Raw genomic sequence first — 13882 nt, 5'->3', positions numbered from 1 at the left:
AGTTAATTACTGTTATCTGTAATTGAGTATTTGAAATAAGTGTTTCAGAAACTTGAAGCTCTCTTTTTATGACCAAAGTAGAAGGAAAATGCGGAAGGGCAAGATAAAGACTATTATATCCTATGCTTGCTCAATGAGCATGCAGTAAAATCACTGTTGGTTGCCAGTGAGCTTTTAGAATATTTTATGTAAACACCTGCAAGTGCAATATGAAATCTGTAATTGAGTATTTGAAATAAGTGTTTCAGAAACTTGAAGCTCTCTTTTTATGACCAAAGTAGAAGGAAAATGCGGAAGGGCAAGATAAAGACTATTATATCCTATGCTTGCTCAATGAGCATGCAGTAAAATCACTGTTGGTTGCCAGTGAGCTTTTAGAATATTTTATGTAAACACCTGCAAGTGCAATATGAACCAACAACTTTAAAAAAAAAAAAGGGGGGGGGGGGGGGATTGGGCAAACAAAAACACCAAAGGAAAGTGAATTTTCTCCTTTTTAGCAAGTCTCTGCTATGCTACAATGTCAAAATTGTTGCTTTGTTTCTTTTTCCCAGGGAACAAAGGCATTCATGATTAGTCTTGAAAACAATTTTTATTGGTGGTGAGATAAGTTTAACCTAATTCTGCATAGTATGTCATCAAATTTACAATGAATGTTCATATATAGTTTTGTAAGCAAACTGTGGCTTCTTATTTGGACTGCTCAAATGCACAGACTTTTTTGAGACTGTGTATTGGTACATTGTACATAAAGCTAAGTTTTCCTTGAGGATGATCTGCTGCAAAGTCTGCTAGAATTGGTCTCTTCAAACGAGGTTGCACAGCATTACTTAGCAAAAGTGTACACAGGTTTAAAACATTTACTACAAATTAGGATAGGATTCTTGCAATAGTTTTGATTCGTGTCTTGTAGCCAAGCTCAAATTTTCAGAGGTAAAAATGAAAGGAATCTCTGTAGTTTCTTTGTAGGAACTCTTTAGTCATCTATGTTGTCCTTCCGTGGGCATTAAATGTATCTGTGTTGTATGCTTTCTGCGTATTTACAAGTGTTTTCAAACACAGTTTTACTGGGGATTTTATTTTTGTTTTCTTTGGTGGTTGTCGTGGGGGTAGAGCAAACTAGAAGAATGGCTTTTGTAGAAGGTTATTTAAAATAAAATCAAAGTTAATGCCAGAAAAAAATTGAGGAAATTGTTATATAATGTAGAAGAAGTGGACATATTGGCGAATGTAATATACTGAAGGAATCGATACGAATTCATTAAACACAATTACCCATTTGTTCAGAAAAGTCCCTGAACAAGGGTGGTAGAAGCTTGGAGGTGTTTTAGAGAAGCATGACAATGTGCTTGCCCTGTTCTTAAAGAATTCCCTATTTGCTTCTGTTCACCATTATCGATGCATATGGTGCTAGATGGGCCTTTGCGCAGATGCAACAATTATTGTGTAGTTTATTTATTTATTTAAGCATTTTTTAAAATACAATTTTGTGAGTTCTGTTGTGATGTAAATGTTGTTCTTTTTCTGTCAAAGTAATCTGGCTAAGAAATTAACAGTTTGAATTTTTGTAAGATACTGACATAATTGGAGTGATAAGCAATATTGTTTCCCTGGAAGATAGCTAAGATTTCAAAATATTTCTATTCTTGCCCATTTTCTTTACTAGGCAGCATTTTTAGTGTAATATGTATGCAATTTGAACAAACATAGAAGCAAATTGAGACAATTATCTCAGTGATGGTAAAATCTGACATTCATTTCGTAATTAGTAGCCAAAGACAGCCTTGTGAAATAGCCTTACTTTTTTCTCAACTCCACATGGTGGAAGTTAAAGAAAACAGGTGTTCGGTTTTTTTTAATGTGACTTTCTAAAAAGCCACATCTATTTCTAAAGGGCAAACATTTCTTTGTTTCTTGAGTCTACATGTTAACTTTTACCTCTGTGACTCCTCTCCATGTTTCTTCTTCCATATACTTTGCTGGGGAAGATTTTCCACCTCTGTCAACTACTTGTATTTAAGAATGTTCAGTAAAAGTGACCTTTAAACAGACTGATGGAAAATGGACTAAAGAGAAGTCTGATGCCCTGTTTTCACCTACGTGCAAGATGGGCTATTCGAAATTGTCTTATTAATGTTTGAAGTAAAAATAACCAGGTCAGTTGTCCAACATCTGCTTAGCGTGCACAAGTATCAACATGTACCAACTACTTGTATTTAAGAATGTTCAGTAAAAGTGACCTTTAAACAGACTGATGGAAAATGGACTAAAGAGAAGTCTGATGCCCTGTTTTCACCTACGTGCAAGATGGGCTATTCGAAATTGTCTTATTAATGTTTGAAGTAAAAATAACCAGGTCAGTTGTCCAACATCTGCTTAGCGTGCACAAGTAACAACATGAACCTTTTTTTTTTTTTCTTTTCTGAACAGTGTTTTTTAAATTTTCATTAATAGCCTTTAAGGGAACCTTCTGAACATCTTAAAAGTCACTTTCATTTCAGAATACTAGCCTGGAAATAAGATGATAGGTTTGTAGCTGAAGGTGTGGACAGCTCTGAGTTGAACTAGTTGATCTACTAGATTTTCTGGAAGATGTCTCTTTTTTAACTATTTATATTTTTTTTTTATTTCATTTAGTTTACTTTCACTAAGGTGTTGGGTGAAGTTTTTTGTTTGTGGTTTTTGGTGGGTGGGGTTTTTTGGTTTTTTGGGTTTTGTTTTTGTTTTCTTTTGAAAACCAGGTTTTCTTTTGTAGCGGTCAACAATGTTTCCCCTTAAAACCGTAACTCTGCATGTAACGTTAGTTTAGGAAATGCAATAGCTCTTTGCAACTTGAAACTTAAATTTCTTTGTGTCACTATAAATGTACTACTAAATAACTTCACATGGGAACTGCTTCACAGCCTTGTAATGAAGTAATTTATAACAGCACAAACTTAAGTGTGTCTGTTGGAAGTAAAAGCACTAATCGTTTAGCTGTCTTTTCCCAATGAGTATAAAAACCTGAATTACTTTAATTAGTAGATTGTTTTAAACAAAGCCTCCATGTTTAAAGCAGAATGCATGAAGAAGATGGAAGTCATAATTCAGTTTTTTTAAGATTATTAATACCTGTGGGTTGAATTAGTGGCTTGAATATTTTTTTTATGATTCCATGAAGGATATTTGTTTTAAGGCATGTTAGAGCTTGTCACTTACCATTAATTTTAACAATCAATTTTATGCTTGCTGTTTATAGCCAGCATGTGGTACTGTAGACCCCAGTTTCTACACTATATTGAGGCACATAAAATGTATTGAAATAGTAGTTAGATATAAATAAAGAAATATTTAGGACCTGTTGATGCTGTAATCAACAGACAGTTTCTGGATAATTGCATTTGAGTAAACTAACCTTGTAATGCCTCTATTTGTTTTTGCTTCTGCTTTGAGTGTAGAACATGACACTTAAATATTTGACAATCTGGAAAACTGGTAGTAGTTTCTGCGGGTGCACTTTTTTATTCTTCGTGCTCTTGGCTTCAAATAGTGATTGCATAGCTGGAGTTTGCAGTCATGGGCTCGGGCTGAATTTTGTGGTTTTCTTTTTAAATATACTTTGATTTTTGTAAAGTGTAGAAAGAAAAGATTTTATTTGCAGAGAGAAGGTGGATAGGTCTAAGTACAGATAAAAGTTTGCTTTAATGTATTTACTGATCATTATTTAAAAAAGAATTTCTGGTAAATAAGTTAGAAACCCCAGTGCTGCTCGTTGATAGGTATCTTTGAAAACTTTATTTGCACTGTACATCAAGTCACTAAGTTTAGTTTGAATTTAAACGTGCTATGGTGTGCCTGCTCAAACAAGTAGGTATGCGTCTTGCTCACATGTACTTACCTATTGACCTTTCTTTCCTAACTGTTACCTAAAATTTCTTTCTGTGGGCTTGTTACTCCCATTTTCTTTTTGTGCGTGTTACTCTTGAACGATGGTAGTGGTGGTGTATCTGTGATGATGTGAGAACACAATCAAGATCAGTAGTCAGAGGCTATTAGACCAAGTAGCACAGCTGAGAAGTGACAAGCTCTTGGTCACAAATGCCTTTCTTAAGGTCTGAAATCAAAACATCAGTATTCAAAGCTAAATAGAAGGTGAAGACCATTGCTCAGAGTTGAATCAAATGCGGATCAATTTTACCATCTTGGAAAGGAAAGGTAGCTCCTAGGAGGGGAGGCGGGAGAAGAGTAGACAGGGTGTTCTGGTGGAGGGAAAAGATGAGAAAGCAATTGCCTCCTAAGGGGAAGAGACAGGCAGTTTATAGCTGGTGGAATGTGAGGAGTTGGCTGTGGAGGGAGACATCATACTGAGCCCATAATTTTTGTTTTATGCCCATTGGATGTATTTGGTATCTAGCAGAGTTATGAATTTTAGCTGTTACGTCAGTTTAGTTGCCTGTAAAACTGCAGCCTCCATTACAAAGCTCATATTTGAGAAGTGGTGTGTAGGTTTCCCTTGAGGATGGCCTGAGAGATTAGAGATGAAGCAACTGTTTTATGAGAAGTCTCCTTCTACTGACATCTGGCTGGTTTTGTCCTCAATCAATTGTCTGCATGAATGTACTTTTTTTTAAACATTTGTTCATGCTTAGTTACCATTCTTACAAATATCCTAAAGTAGGAATACATGATGTAAAGCAAGAAACATTTTTTTTGAGCCAAGGTATTTGTTTTTTCAAAATCTATATACAAAATTTTCTTATTAAGAATAAACTGGGATGGGCTTAATATTTGTGAGATGCCACCATTTCCTTTGGTATTTAACTGACTAAAAATTATTCTTGCTGCTTACGATGTTTGTCTTCTAATTCCCAAGGATCTAACTTCTACAATTTGTCACATGAATACTTTACTAGGTCCTGTTTAGTGAGAGAGTTTCTGATATGTAATCCTGAAGATCAGAAAGTCAGTACCATGTCTGAAATAAAATAATGTTGTTAGTCAGCATGGAAGGGAGGGGGTTTTCTTTTGTAAACTAAAATTGCAGAGGTTTAGTAAGTCTCTCTCATTTCAGAGTACGATGTAAGCTTTCTAAATTGAGAGCTTATAACCTAGATCGTTTTTCTCTGGGTACCCACACATGAATTGCTCACTCTGCCTTTTATGTCCAGTGACTTATTGGTTGTAAGGGAATACAAAAAGAAAAGTTTCTCTGAGAGAAAAAAACCCCCTCATCTTTCTTTCCATGGCCATAACAGGTTTGGGTTTCTATGTGCTCTGGGTTTTTTTGTTTTCTTTTATTTTTCCTCAGACATAAAATATAGCAGATATGCATATAGAATATCAAGGCCCTAATTTTGCTGCTCTTACAAAGAACTCAGACATGCCCGGTCCTGGCATGGATGCTGGGGCAGGCTAAAGGCAGAGCTGTACTCTGGCATACCTTGTTACGCCCCTTTGAGCTTGGGAGTCATCTGGAGGGCTGCCATTCCTTTAGCTGCAAAAATGAGGAGAGGACAAACAAATGCTGGAGGAGGAGTAGTGAGGAAGTTAAAATGAAGAAGCTTAAAAAAGAATTAAAAGGCTTGTCTTATTTGGCTCTCTGTTTAGAGGTTGGAATTTATTGACATTGGGCAAGGGCTACCTGGAGACAATTTACAGGTGTGCTGGGAATTCTTTTGATCCTCTTAGGGACTATAGCTAATCACACAACACCCATCTCTTAGTACACTGAGTCTCAAGCATCTTGAAAAATATTCTGTTTGCTTCTTTCAAAAGCACTGTGCAGAAGATTAAAGCTCAGGGGGGAAAATCATAGCTTGCTTTCAAATAAGTGAACATTGCTATGGGCAGTCCAAGGAATCAGAAGAGCAGGAGTTACCTTTACAATAGATATATTGGATATATTAGCACTTACCGTTTATAATTAAAAATATTCAAACCACTTAATTTCTGCAATGTTTTTATTCCAATTTTTTATTCTAAGGTTGTGGGAAAAGTTGATAGCATATAGTGAATTTTGGATTGATTTTTCACTTTGGGAAAACCTTCGGGGAAAACATAAGACTTACATTGAAAAGAAAGGTACTATGAAGAAAGGCATTTTGTTTTGAAGGGGTAAAAGTCCATTGTGAGGCTGTCTCTGAGTTCTGTGGATCATGAAACTAAGTCTTGAATAAAGCGTGGTTCTCTGCAATGGTAATTTGCACAACATATTGCTTGTTGGAGGCCAACCAGCAGAATGCAATTTGGTCTTGTTTTTCTCTGCACTTGAAATATTTTTTTTAAATACCATGTTTTTGCTGCAATTTGTCAATTATGATGTTCATATTTTAAATGTTTGAATAACTGCACATACGGTTTGTGCATCATTTAAATCGGTGAATGATCTGTATGATCCCTGAAAACATCTTTCACTTCCAAGAGCACATGCAAAATGATTATATAAGCAACTATATTTGTTTACTTTATATACACTTACATCCTTCATTTGCCTTTCAATGTAGTTTTTTTTCACCTTCTGATACAAATAATGCTGATCACTACATTGTAATAGGAGAGGGGAAGTCTAGCATGGTTAACTAGCTGAACAAAATATACGGTCTAGGAACTATGACTACTTGGCCAGTTCTTACAGTGGAGTGTATCAGCAGGGGTATGTGTTGAGGCTGGTACTGTCACACGTGCATAAATGGTGAGAAGAAGGTAAGCAATGAGGCAAGAAAGTCTGATGATACTATCTTACTGAATAGTTAGGAAGGGGGGGTCAAGTATGAGTAATTGTAGAATGACTGTAGAAGTCTAAATCATTAGGTGATAAAGTGGCAGGAAAAATTCAACACGGATAAATGTGAAGTTACACATGTGAAGAAAAATAATAAAAATTTCCCATAGAAACAATGGGTTTTGCGGTAATTTCCCCCCCCCCTCCTCAGAGTGAGATCTATAGAGTTATAGTTGCATGAAAATATCAGATGGATGATCAGTTGTGGTCAAAAAGTAAATTGAATGTTAGGAGTTGTTGGGAAAGGAGAGAACAAAGCAGAGAACTCCGTCTGTAAAGATCCACCATGCAGTTCAGTTCCCCTCATCTTACAGGATATAGAGGAGCTGGGAAAGTTTTGGAGAAAGGGCTGTTAGAGTCGTCAGGACAAGGAATGAAGAAGATAAAATTCCTCCTCAGCCTGGAAAAGAGATGATGACTAAGGTGGTCTCTGATAGTAATCTGCAAAATCATTATCAGCTTGAAGAAGGAGATAGGGATTAATGGTTTGTTGTCCCTTTGATTGCAAGAACTCAGGATGTTAAATGAAGCCAGTAGGAACTGGATTACAAACAAACAAAAGAAGGTATTTTTTCATGGAACACGTAGTGGAAATACTGGAGTTGCTTGCCATAAGATGCTGTAGATGCTAAAAGTAGACATGTATTTGAAAAAATACTAGGCGCTCTCAAGGAAGAGGAGCATCATTGAGAGTTAGTGAATGGAACAGGCATCTGAGGAAAAACCCTGATGTGAAAACTGCTGGGGGCTGAGAGAGTACTGTGTGTGGTTGCCTTCCTTTTCTTCTTCCTTGGACATTTGTTTATGGCACTTGTTGTAGGCAGAATAACGGGTCTTTGGTCTGATACAGCTGTTCTCTTGGAAACGTTGCATGTTGGTTTTATGTCAAGTGTGCATGGGCTCAGGCATACCAGAATTCACAGGATTACCGTGATCTGTCGGGGGGCAAATCTGTGGTCAGGGCATCTTGACACGGAAATCCAGAGGTGATGGGGTTTTGAGGGGTCTCTTCACAGCCGGTAGCTGTGTTATAGTCTGCGTAATGGTAAAGAGGTTGTTAACTCACAGTACTGACTTAGCTGTTAAATGGTGATATCATACTACGTTGGTTAAAATATTGTTTTACTGCAATTCCAGTTTATTGTATTCTGAAAAGTAAGTGTTCTATCTTTAAAAAAAACAGAGAAACTGCAGCACTGCTGACAGTTCGATCATTTGCAGTACTGAAAGCTACTGCATGAAGTACACTAAAATCATAGTCGTCATGTAAGTCATGAAATCATTTAAACTATGAAATTGTTACAATATAAGAAATGTCCAGTTCTGGGCTTGATGTCCACTTCTGGGCTTCTCAGTACAAGAGATGTGGACATACTGGAGAGAGTCCAACGAAGGGCCACAAAGATTAAGGGACTGGAGCATCTGTCCTCTGAAGAAAGGCTGAAAGAGCTGGGACTGTTCAGCCTGGAGAAGAGAAGGCTCAGGAGGGATCTTAACAATATGTGTAAATACCTGAAGGGGGAGTGCAGAGAGGATGGAGCCAGGCTCTTTTCAGTGGTGCCCAGTGACAGGACCGGAGGCAATGGGCACACACTGAAACACAGGAGGTTCCCTCTGAACATCAGGAAACACTTTTTCACTGTATGGGTGACCAAGCCCTGGCACGGGTTGCCCAGAGAGGCCATGGAGTCTCCATCTTGGAGATATTAAAAAGCTGTCTGGACACGGTCCTGGGCAACCGGTTCTAGGTGGCCTTGCTTGAGCAGGGGGATTGGACCAGATGCCCTCCAGAGGTGCCTTCCAGCCTCAGTCATTCTGTGATTCTGTGAAAAACTTCAGCCAAACATGGAGCTAACTGTAATTGTTTATAAGTAAAAGTATTAGACTACATCTAATTGTTTTGACTGGGTGTTTGCAAGTCGGTTTTCTGATGGGGAGAGTCACTGTAAAAGAAAATGATAATTTTTTATTTATCTTCAATAATAAAGATACAAAGCTGTTACTGATTGCTCTATTCAACACTGTGTTTATGTGCATTGGTAACACATTATCTAAAAGTACAGAGCATTCATCAGAGCTGCTGATAGCTTGACCCACTTGTAGTGGTATGTCTTCATAAAGTTCTAGATAGCTTGTTTTCTTAAATTGATATATTTTGACCATCAGACAGAGACTGGCAGAAGAAACAGTCTTAGCCTATATCTTGAAGTGTGAATTATGCGGAAGTGTTCTTATTTCAGGCGCATGATTCACAAGAGCAGTCAAGTAACACAGAGGTAAGAAAGTTTGGATGGAGTTCATTGCATGACTGCCACTCATGTGACCCAAATTCAGAATAAAGAGCAGGTAATAAAGCCACAAGACACTGCTTTTTTAACTTAATTAGGGAAGATAATAATTTAATTAAATTCTGGCAATTAAAGGATGATTGCTTTACAGTGGGGGGTATAAGTTACCAATTAAAATTACTCCAAGAAAATATTTCCCCTTCTCCATTTCCTTTTTCTTTATTTTGTCTATCAATTTGGATCATCTCTTGTTCAAACACTTTCTGACCAATAGGTACCCTGTTGTGGAATTAAATCAGTATTAAACATCTGAACTGTGAAAAGCTTTCAAATCTGTGAGGAAAACGTGAACTAGCTTAGGTAAAGGAAACTGTGATCTCCAGAACTCGCACTGTCTGAAACATCCCTTTCATGTGCTTGTGTGGAGCATTGTGCAGGGTTTCCTTTAGTTGAAAATCATCTATACCCAACAGAGTGGAGAGGGGTCATAGTGCCCCACAATTTCTGAATTTCTTCACATCAGGATGCATTGGTCAGGGACACGGTGCAACTCTGTCCCCTCCCTGATACAGTTTAGTGGCCAAAATTCTCTAGCTTTTCAGCAAGCAATTTCAGAAACACGAAGACCTTATGCTACCCTAATTTAGCTGGAACTGCTAGGGAGTCAAGGAAGTTGTTATGGCTGTGGGCTAAATGTGTTATACCCAGCACGCACTCCTTTCCCTCCTCTCTTCCTTACTCATGAACTCTCTGCATCACCCTTCCGGGTCTGTCATATTTTGGGGACTGCCAACAGCAACTGTTTCTGCTTTCTAGGAGTTTTTTTAGACACTCTTGTGGCGAAATTAATTTCAGCGTGGGTTTAATAGCGTGGGACTCAGTGCAACCCAGAAGAGGTGTTTGTTTCTCATCATCTTTATTGCAGGGGCTGCACAGCCCATGTTTGTACCCTGTGTCAGGGGACCATTGTTCCCAGTTGTCTGCTCAGCTCCTGGGGTTTTGTCCACTTCCTTCTTACTTGCATACTGAAACATACTCATATTCATGACAGTGGTCTTCCCTCCACCCCCCCATCGCAAGCAGGACTTTGTATTGCCTATTGGTCCCATTCCAGTGGTTCCCTGGTGCCCTCATTCTGGAAGTCCTGCGTCACGTTTGTTGTTCTTAATACCAAGGGGAATATCGTAGCAACGGGGTGCAATAATTATCATCATACCCTGGTTCTTCAATCCTTTGGCAATGAGAGCTGGTAAAATCTTGCTCAGCAGTGTTTGCCAGAGGAATAACGGATCTATACGTGTGTCCCCTTTCCACTGAGGTCAATTTGGGCCTGGCTACTGGTGCTTGAAATGCTTCTATTTTTGCACTTTCTCGCATGTTAAAATCAAATAGCCAGAACTGTTCTAGCGTTAAACATGATGTTCCTTTTAACTGGGGCTTGCCAGCACAATATTGTTTGGGATGAAATTGGTGCTGAATTGAAATGACCAAATAAAGCTTGTTAACTGTTCAGGTAGGACTTTTGTTCTTATGTAGGGAGTGCAATGAGTACATGCATTGATTTTTTTTTTTTTTTAAACTTTTTTTTAATAGCTTACTCACAACTGGAAATTGTTACTTAAAAGGAAATCATAAGTTTATTGGCAGCCAACTTATTTTATGCATCCTAAGTATCAAGAGAAACTCGTCATCTGTTGTTAGTCAACTGTACCAAAACCAGCAAAACATTTATTTTCTCGAACACTTCAGTGAAATCTCTTTTTCTTCCTCTAGCAGAAAATAAAATTGCATTCTTCTGAAATCTTTCTGCAAGCTAGATTTTTGCCCTGCAGAGGTACATAGACCTTCCTGCGTCAATGAGGCACAATGAACTTCGCAGAGAATTTGTCCCCAAGGAGTGGCTGGTGGTCTTCCCATCGTTCTCACTGCTTGGGCTTCCTGAACGAAGGGGGTAATTTATATAAGCAGTTATTTAATCTGAACCTTTTTTAATGCAAGAGATGTAAGCTCCTGTGACCCAAATTAACTTCAGCAAGGAAACTTTGGTTGCATCTCTTTCACAAGGGTAGTATTACCACCTCAAGATTTATAGAAGTTATGGCCCTGAAAAATTAGGAGTTTAGCTTAAAAATCATGCACGTCTTTTTAAAAAGCAACAAAAAGATCTCTAGAAACCTTGTGTTTAGGGTGCTTGGGGTGTGGTTTTATTGTGTGTTGTGAGGGTTTTTTGTTTGGTTTGTGTGGGTTTTTTTGTTTGTTTGTTTGGTGGTGGTTTTTTTTTTTTCCTACTTTTCCCCTTCAGCAGGAAGCCTGAGATTTAGAATAAAAGCTTGTGATACTGTGGCTCCAGGAACTGAGAGTTACTGAAAGTTATGCCAGATGTTGTGAGACTTGCAATAAAATGGTAAAAATGGTAAGAATTCTTACCAGTAGAAGGAAACATCCTTCACTGTCCACTTTTAAATATCCAAAGATAATGCATTTTACAAACACAATTCTAGTAGCAATAATGTTTTTGTATTCTGCCTTCCTTACTTCCCTGGTACTGCTGAAACTGGTAAAAGCTGTAATTAAGCTGTCATACCTAATTTTAAAATACAGTTAACACTTAATCCTTATTTTAAGCTATTTTTGAAGTAAAAAGCCAATATATTGGGAACTGAGCCAGAGATTAATAACACTTTTTTTAAATGTCAGCCAAAAAGTGTAGAACAAAGGGGGAGAATTTTTTAAAAATGTGTGTTATCCGAGGTATGTATTGTGATACAGCACTGGAGTCTTGCACCAAAATATAACTTTGAAAAACTTAACTAATTCATATCTGAACTGTATATAATTAACTTTTTGGGTAGGAAGGGTAATTTGAGATGGTTTCAAGCTGTGTTTAGAATGTAGAAAGTGTTTAATTTTCATTTTTTAATTATGCTCGTGCATAATAAACTGAGTGAATGTGGGGTGTGAATTAAGAAAATGTGTATTTGTACATTATTATTATTACTACTAATGCATTTTGAAACTGAAAAGACAATTACTATTGGTTAGGTATTCACATTTGGTAAAGGTAATAGTCTATTAAAAGTACTTGTCTGTTCTGCAGGATTTGTTCAGTGACGTAAGTCAACAACGTTTTCCAGAGTGAATGCAGATTAGCGGTATTATATTGTCAGCATGAAGTTGGTATCTGGTAGGATTGCATGATGGATTAATCACAGGGGGTAGAGCATTTTTTGAAAAAGATGATTTGAGTTTCTTTCAGTGAGCTGACAGTTGTAAAAGTGGTTGCAATGAACTACCAGGTTACAGCCCGTCTGGAATAATTGAAGCACCTCATCAGGCGCCCAGGAAGCATATTCTTCCTTACGCAGCTTGGGTCGTAGGCTTTGCGATACTTAAGAGACACAGGGTGGGAATATTAATATGGCAGAAGAATATATAATATTAAAGGAGATTTCAGACTGTTGAATGCTGCCTGCCAACATTTAAAGGGGTGTTTTTAATTCTGCAAATTATATGCTTGCGTATGTCATGCAGTCATTTGTTAATACCTCAAAATTAGAACAGTGTATTTTGATCTACTTGGTAATGGACATATTGCTGTAGAAATATGTTGTACCTGCCTACGTTTTAAGACTATTAGCTTTTTTCGTTTGTGAATGAAATTACCCTGACAAATCCTGTTGCTTTTTTCTTGTTCATATATATAAAAAAGCTGTGCTTTAACTGCAGAGTGATGAACCTTATCTGTGCTAACACTGAAATAGGAAATATAGGTGGTAATGTTTATAGCGTAGTCAAAAACACGACCTGAGCACAGGCATACATTATTGAGCTAGTATCAATCTGACTAGCTCATTTGCCAGTACCGGTCAAGTTGTAAAAACTCAGGATCGTAGGCAAGCTGTACAGCTTGTGCCATTTTTAATGCCATTAGGGCTTTGCTGCTATTGGTGTCAGAGCTAGTTAGGTTAACACTAGGCTATCGTTAATACCGTTATATGTTGCGTATGTGTCGCAGACCTTTGGTCGCACCGTAGGCATGCCAAGAGATAGCGGCCATATCATCACGCCAATTCACTGTCTTCTAGCTCTCCTCCTGGAAAGCCAGCCTTTGGTAGGAGTCTGAGGTTTTCTGAGCCAGGTTTACACAGTCACGATGTAGGTACATAGTGGAACTAAGGAAGGGTCCCTAATGAGGCGTAGGCGCTTCACTTTGCTTTCCATTCTTGCAAGTTAGGCACTTAGCCTTGTGTATCACTGAAAGTGGCCTTGTAGGTGCCCAAATACCTGGTGTTTCAGGTTTCCTCAGTCACCAGCTTTTCCTCTAAGGCTTCCAGTGGAGGCATCAGATACATCTTCTAATAAGTGGTGGACAGTGACTTTGCAGCTTGGGGGAGAGATGATACGTGTTCAAAATAATTTGATAAACTTCACCTGCTGCTACCAGTCCTTTCAGGCAAACTCCTTTATTGCAAATATTTTCTTTAATAGCAAGCAAGAACTGAAACCAATTCTCATAATTCAAGTTTTGAAATTATTTTCATTTTTTTGTTCCCTACCATAGTCTTTTGTGTTACTTCTGTGTGACTATATAATTTTGTCCATTTTAGTTATGTTTTGTTGCCTTTCCGTAAAATTTCAGTCTTTAACTTGTTTTTATCATAGGAATACTTATAAATACAGGCAGAAAAATAACTGATTTGAAAAGCATGATAAGTAGATTAGTGTATAGCACCCCTACTTTATAAGGCTTTCGACTGAATTTTTTCAAGTTTGCAAAAATAAGCTTTTAAAAAAAATGAACTGTGAAATTCACACACACACCACACACACCACC

General features: G+C 37.7%; 1 protein-coding gene and 1 long non-coding RNA gene across 2 annotated transcripts in view; one reads left to right on the top strand and one right to left on the bottom strand.

The window, feature by feature from the left end:
* INPP4B (inositol polyphosphate-4-phosphatase type II B) overlaps positions 1 to 13882 on the top strand; it is a 333068-nt gene that overhangs the window by 102881 nt on the left and 216305 nt on the right. The window lies entirely within an intron of this gene.
* Positions 9126 to 13882, bottom strand: part of LOC103908032 — a 9340-nt gene continuing 4583 nt past the window's right edge. The window contains exons 2-3 of the long non-coding RNA XR_658134.1: positions 10075 to 10083; positions 9126 to 9137 (exon numbers count right to left, since the gene is read on the bottom strand). This is a non-coding gene — a long non-coding RNA (uncharacterized LOC103908032). The remainder of the gene's footprint in view (positions 9138 to 10074; positions 10084 to 13882) is intronic.

This window comes from Aptenodytes forsteri, unplaced genomic scaffold, assembly GCF_000699145.1.
Source record: "Aptenodytes forsteri isolate BGI_AS27 unplaced genomic scaffold, ASM69914v1 Scaffold125, whole genome shotgun sequence".
NCBI lineage: Eukaryota > Metazoa > Chordata > Aves > Sphenisciformes > Spheniscidae > Aptenodytes > Aptenodytes forsteri.
The sequence above is the reverse complement of the archived record's forward strand: the minus strand, read 5'-3'. Positions and strand labels throughout refer to the sequence as shown.